This window comes from Cetorhinus maximus, chromosome 34 (genome assembly GCF_964194155.1).
Source record: "Cetorhinus maximus chromosome 34, sCetMax3.hap1.1, whole genome shotgun sequence".
Lineage (NCBI taxonomy): Eukaryota > Metazoa > Chordata > Chondrichthyes > Lamniformes > Cetorhinidae > Cetorhinus > Cetorhinus maximus.
Window position 1 is genome coordinate 8,470,593 of NC_135912.1, and position 6,681 is coordinate 8,477,273.

Genomic DNA, 6,681 nt, shown 5'->3' on the forward strand with positions numbered 1-6,681 from the left:
GGTTCCAACCCGTGGCCAATCTATCCTCATAGTTACAGCTCTTTATCTCTGGAATCATTCTTGTGAATCTCCTCTGTACTCTCACCAATGCCTTCTCATCCTTCCTCAAGTATGGCACCCAGAACTGGATGCAGTACTCCAGATGAGGCCTAACTAGTGTTTTATACAAGTTCAACATGACCTCCTTATTCTTGTACTCAATGTCCCATTAATAAAGCCTAAGATATTATTTGCTTTTTTAACTGCTGTTTCAACATAACCTGCCGACTTCAATGCCTTAAATACATATACACCGAGGTCCCTTTGTCCCTGCACCTCCTTTAGAATCTCTTCCTTTATTTTATACTGTCTCACCCTATGTTCCTGCCAAAATGAATCACCTCAAACTTCTCTACATTGAACTTAATCTGCCACTTGTCTGCTCAATCCTCTAACATGTCTATGTCCTTTTGAAGTTCAAGATTATCCCCATCGCAGCTGACAACATTTCCAATCTTCGTATTGTCTGCAAATTTTGAAATCTTGCCCTGCACACCACAGCCTAGGACATTAATATATATCAGGAAGAGCAAGGGTTCCAACACTGACCCCTGAGGAACTCCACTACATAACTTCCTCCAATCTGATAAACAGCCATTTATCACTACTCTCTGTTTCCTGTCACTCAGCCAATTTCTTATCCAAGTGCCTACTTTACCTTTTATTCTATGACTTAGAATTTTGCTCTCAAGTCTGTTGTGTGGCACTGTATCAAATGACTTTTGAAAATCCATATAGGCCACATCACCAGTGTTTCCCTTCTCTGTTACCTCCTCAAAAAAATCCAGCAAATCAGTTACACATGATTTCCCCTTAATGAATCCACACTGGCTTTCCTTAATTATCCTGCAATTGTCTAAGTGATTATTGATTTTATCCCATACTATAGTTTCCAGGAGTTTCCCTGCCACGGGGTTCAGACTGACTGGCTTGTAGTTGCCAGCTTTATCCTTGCACTCCTTTTTGAACAAGAGTGCAACATTCGCAGTTCTCCAGCCCTCTGACACCTCCCCTGTGTCTAAGGAAGACTAAAAGATTATCACTAGTGCCATTGCAATTTCCACTCTCACTTCCCTCAGTGCAGTTGGATGTATCTCATCTGGTCCTGGTATCTTACATATTTAAGTAAAGATAGCTTTTCCAACACCTCCTTCCTCTCGATTGTAAGTTTGATAATATGTCGCAATGCGTCCAGAATTAGTTGGAGGCATTTCTAAGGAGTCTTTTATGTCTTTCACGGGATGTGGGCATTGATGGCTGGGCCAGCATTTTTCTTACCCATCCTTAATTGCTCTTGAGAAGGTGGTGGTGAGCTCCCTTCTTGAACCGCTGCTGTCCACGTGGTATAGTTACATCCACAGTGCTGTCAGGGAGGGAGTTCCAGGATTTTGACCCAGCGACAGTGAAGGAACGGCGGTATATTTCCAAGTCAGGATGGTGAGTGACTTGGAGGGGAACTTTCAGGTGGTGGTGTTTCCACCTACCTGCTGCCCTTGTCCTTCTAGGTGGCAGAAGTCGCATGTTAGGAAGGTGCTGTCAAAGGATTCTTGGTCAGTTGCTTCAAGGCATCTTGTAGATCGTATCTACTGCTGCCAATGTGTAATGGTGGTGGAGGGGATGGGTGCTGAAGGTGGATGGGGGGTGGGGGGGTGTGGGGCGGTGGTGGTGGCATGCCAATCAAGTGGGCTTCTTTGTCCTCGACGGTGTCAAGCTTCTTGAGCGTTGATGGCGCTGCACTCATCGAGGCAAGTGGAGTGTATTCCATCACACTCCTGACTATTAGTGGATAGGACAAGATACATGAGGTTTAGGGAGGGAATTGCAGAGCCTAAGCCTCTGAAGGCCCAGCTGCTAATGGTGGAGCAAAGAAAATCGGGGACATTCATGAACCAGATGGCTTATTTAAAACAATATACTTGCTGCATAATCAATATTACAGATGCCAGCTTCCTGTTCCAGATGTATTGCATTAATTGAATTTCAATTCCAAGCTAACATGGTGGGCATTTGAGGTTATACCACCGAGTCATTCGTCCAGTTCTCTGGGCTACTAGTCTAGTAACATAAATACTATGCTTCCACGCACCCTGAACTTAGTCCAATATATACATTCAAGGAGAAAATTAGAGTGAATTGCTGAGATTAGGGCACAGCCAATTGAGGGAACGGGCGCCTATAACGGAACAAGGAAAATTGGGGACGCACAAGATGCCAGAGTTGGAGAACAACATCAGTAGTGCAGGGCTTTCGAGTTGGAGGAGGTTACAGAGATAGGGAGAGGAGAGGTCACAGGGAGATTTGAAAACAAGGATGGTAATTTTAAAATCGTGGCCTTGTCAGGCCATCAGCCAGTGCACAACAAAGGGCTGATATTTGACTGACGCCCATTTCCAGTCAACATGCATCCGTTTGGTGTTTTAGGTGATAGTCAGAGGAATTGGTCATGGAAGAATAAATGTAATGTGCTTTACAACTAGTGAAGTATCACTGAAGTGTGGTTCGCGTTGTAATGTAGGAAAACACAGCAGCTTATATGCACGCGGTAAAATGTCACAAACCAAAATAAGGTATTTTTAGCTGTGTGTTGAAAAATATTTAATGGCCATAACACCAGGGTTGACGCAGATCAGTGATGATGCACCGGAACTCTGGTACATTATGATGAAATGGCGGAATGTGACCCTGGCCTACCTATGATTCATACCCATGCTGATTCAGGGTAATGATTTGCTGAGATGCAATTTCGAAACACTGAGATTTTCTCTGCTATCCTCAACTGCCATTCCAAGCCTTAGTCACTGAGATTTGAGGTTGGTAGTTCCACTGGGTACCATGCACCGAAGTTAAATGGTGGCGTTGGGCCTTCACACAAAATTTGACCCACGTCTGTGGGTTACTGCGCTCGGAGTGGTTAATGTTAATTTCCCTGGAAAGGTTGTAATGTCGCGTGGACACGCAATGTTTCAGTATCCGGGCAGCTGCGAATGTAACTGATCACTGCAATCACCAGCCAACATCCCAGCTCCTGGCCTTCCGATGAAATGAACGTCATCGATGAAGGAGCCGTAGATGGTTGGGCATGGGGCACCATCATGAAAATAAATACTCGTACAGCCACGTGCTGGGGCTGAGATGATTGGCCTCCAACAAATATAACTATCATTGTGCTTATACAGTAGTAGAGGGAGATTTCTTTTCTTCATTCGTTCGTGGGACGCAGGCGTCACTGGTTAGGCCAGCATTTATTGCACTTGTTCAGAGGGCAGTCAACCACATTGCTGTGGGTCTGGAGTCACATGTAGGCCAGGCCAGGTGAGGATGGCAGGTTACCCTCCCTGAAGTGCATTAGTGAACCAGATGTGCTTTTACGGTAGTTGGCAATGGTTTAATGGTCATCATCAGACTTTTAAATCCAGATTTTCATTTGCCATAGTGGCATTGAAACCGGGTCCCCAGAGAATTACCCTGGAACTCTGGAATACCACTATTCCACTGCCTCCCAATTGCATCGTACTCTAATATTAACTGGAGTAGAATTAGTGCGTATGGTACAGGGGATCAGCATTATTAAATGCATTCAAGAGAAATGTTCCAGCCAGTTCGTCGCAACGAGAGAGCCCTTGACTTAGTTTTAGGAAGTGAAGTTGAGTGGGTAGAAGAGCGATCACTTGGAGAAAATAATGGCAGAAGTGTTAATAACATCATTATATTTAGGGCAGTTATGGAAAAGGACATAGATAGATCAGGAAAAGGAGTTCTCAACTGGGGAAATCTAATTTTAATAAACTAAGATGATTTTTGCTAAAGTGGACTGCTACTCACAGGTAAATCAGTGTCAGATCAGCAGGGGACATGTAGAGAAGAGATAGTGGAGGGCCAGAACAACTCAGTTCCCTTAAATAAAGCATTTTGGAGCTAAGAAATCCAGAGCTCCCCGGATGTCAACAAGCTTAAAGGAGAGGATAAAGAAAAATAAGGAAGATTATGACAGCTACGAAGGGCTCAGCTCTTGATAAAACATAAAGGAGTAGAAAACGCGTTGGGGTGAAATTATGACAAAATAAATCAGGCAAGTAAAGCCTGAACATGAAAAAAAATTGGTATTTAAATACAAGGAAAATCCAAAGTTTTTTTCTATCAATGCATAAAGTGCAAAAGCATAAGTTAAGAAAGGGTAGGACACGTTAGGGACTGTAAGAGTAATGTATGGAATAATCTGTGTCTGGAGGCAGATGACATTTACATGGTTCTTAATGAAGAGTTGAGTCCGTTTTCACAAAAAAAGAGGGACTATGCAGACATTGCAATCAGGAGGGAGGAGTGTGAAATATTAGATTTAATTAGTATAATTACAAGAAGCATTAAAGGTTTTAATATCCTTGAATGTGGATCAATCGCCAGTCCTGCAAGAAATGTATCCAAATGTCTGTCCGCAAGAAAGACCCAAACCTCCCTGTCGCTTGCCATTTTAACACTCCACCCTGTTCCCTTGCCAACATGTCTGTCCTTGGCTTGCTGCATTGTTCCAGTGAAGCCCAACGCAAACTGGAGGAACAGCACCTCATCTTCCGACTAGGCACTTTACAGCCCTCTGGGCTGAATATTGAATTCAACAACTTTAGATCTTGAACTCCCCCTCCCCCCATCCCCACCCCGTTTCTTTTCCCCCTCCACCCGCTTTTTTTTCAATAATTTATATAGATTCTTCTTTCCCCACCTATTTCCATTATTTTTAAATCTAAAACTAAAACCTTTAGTCTTTCCACCCCACCCCCACCAGAGCTGTACTTTGAATATCCTGTTTTCCATTCTTAATTAGCACTTTTCTCAGACAAAGACCACCACCTTCAACACCTCTTTGACCCTTTTGTCTGTGACATCTTTTGATTATTATCTGCTCACACCACACCCTCAATGTGTCTCTTCCACCCCCCCACCCCACCCACCTTAAACCAATTCATATTTCTCCCTTGTTGAAACTATGCTGCAGTTCTGCCGAAGGGCCATGAAGGCTCGAAACGTTGACTGATTTCTTCTCCGCCGATGCTGCCAGACTTGCTGAGTTTTTCCAGGTAATTCTGTTTTTGTTTTGTTTTGGATTTCCAGCATCCGCAGTAGCTTTTAGCTTTTTGTTTTTATAGAAATGTATCCTAGGCTGTTAAGGGAAGCAATAAAGAAATGGCAGACAACTTGACTATCATTTCCCAATCCTATCTGGCTACATGTGTAGTAGCAGAGGGCTGGATGACAGCTAACGTTGTATTGTTGTTTAAAATGGAGAAAGGGATAGATCGAGGAATATAGGCCAGTCAGCCTAACCTCAATGATGGGAAAATTATTGGACGAAAGTGCGATGAACAGGATGAATCTTCATCTCGAAAGGCATGGATTAATCAAAAGCGGATTTCTTAAGGGAAAGCAGTGCCTGACTAATATGATGGAAGGAGGTAACAAGGGGAGTCGATGAGGATAGTGGGTTTGATGTAGCCTAGATGATTTTAGCAATGTTTTTGACAAGGTCCCAGTTCACAGATTAGTCAAGAAAGCAAGAGGCCTGGAAATCCAAGACAAAGTGGTAAATTGGATCCAAGATTGGCTCAGAGGCAGGGAGCAACGGTCGAAACAGGTTTTGAAGGAATTGGAGGAGTAATTGCTTCACCAAAAGGATGCCTGTGATCCGGAGCTCATTGCCTGAAAGAGGGGTAGACGCATTAACCCTCAATCCATTTAAAAAGTAATTAGATACGCCCTTAATGCAGGGAAACTTACAAGGCTATGGACAAGTGCTGTAAAGTACTATTAGGCTGGACAGCTGCTTGTTCACCTGCACAGGTGATGCATCGAAATAGCCTCCTCGCAGGTTGTAAAAACCTTTGATTCTACGATTCTGCACTCCTGTAAGTGAAGCTTTTCAACAATTCCAAGCTAATTCAATTTTTCTCAGGCTCCTTGTTCGCACAGTCAGTCAGCTATTGCTTTGATCTCAAAGGCCACCATGTACGTCACCTTTGCAATTCCGCTCTTTTATCCATGTTCGTACCAAAGCTGTCATGAGATACGAGCCGATGGGGCTCTGGCAGAACCCAAACTGAGTAGCAGTTAGCCAGTTATTGCTGGGTGAGTGCCACCTGATAGCACCGTTGATGACACCATCCATTACTTAACTTACAGTTTATAGGTGCTGGATAGAATTAAGATCTTGGGCCCTGACAACATTCATGTTGTAGTACTGAAGACTTCTGCTCTAGAACCAGCTGTGCCCCCAACCAATCTGTTCCAGTGCAACTACAATACTGGCATCTAACCGAAAATGTGGAAAGCTGCCCAGATGTCTTTTGTCCAATCCAACCCAGCCAATTACCGTCCCATCTTCCTAATTAAGAGTGCTGCTTTGCTCTGAATTGTGTGGAATATCTTGAGTGTTGATGGAGCTGCACTCAACCAGGCAACTCGAGATTATTCCATCACACTCTTGACTTGTGCCTCGTAGATTGTGGACAGCCCAGGATGTTTATGGTGGGGTATTCAGCGATGGCAATGACATTGAATGTCAAGGGGAGATGGTTAGATTCTCTCTGGTTGCGGATAGTCATTTCCTGGCACGTGTGTGACATGAATGTTACTTACAACTTATAAGACCAA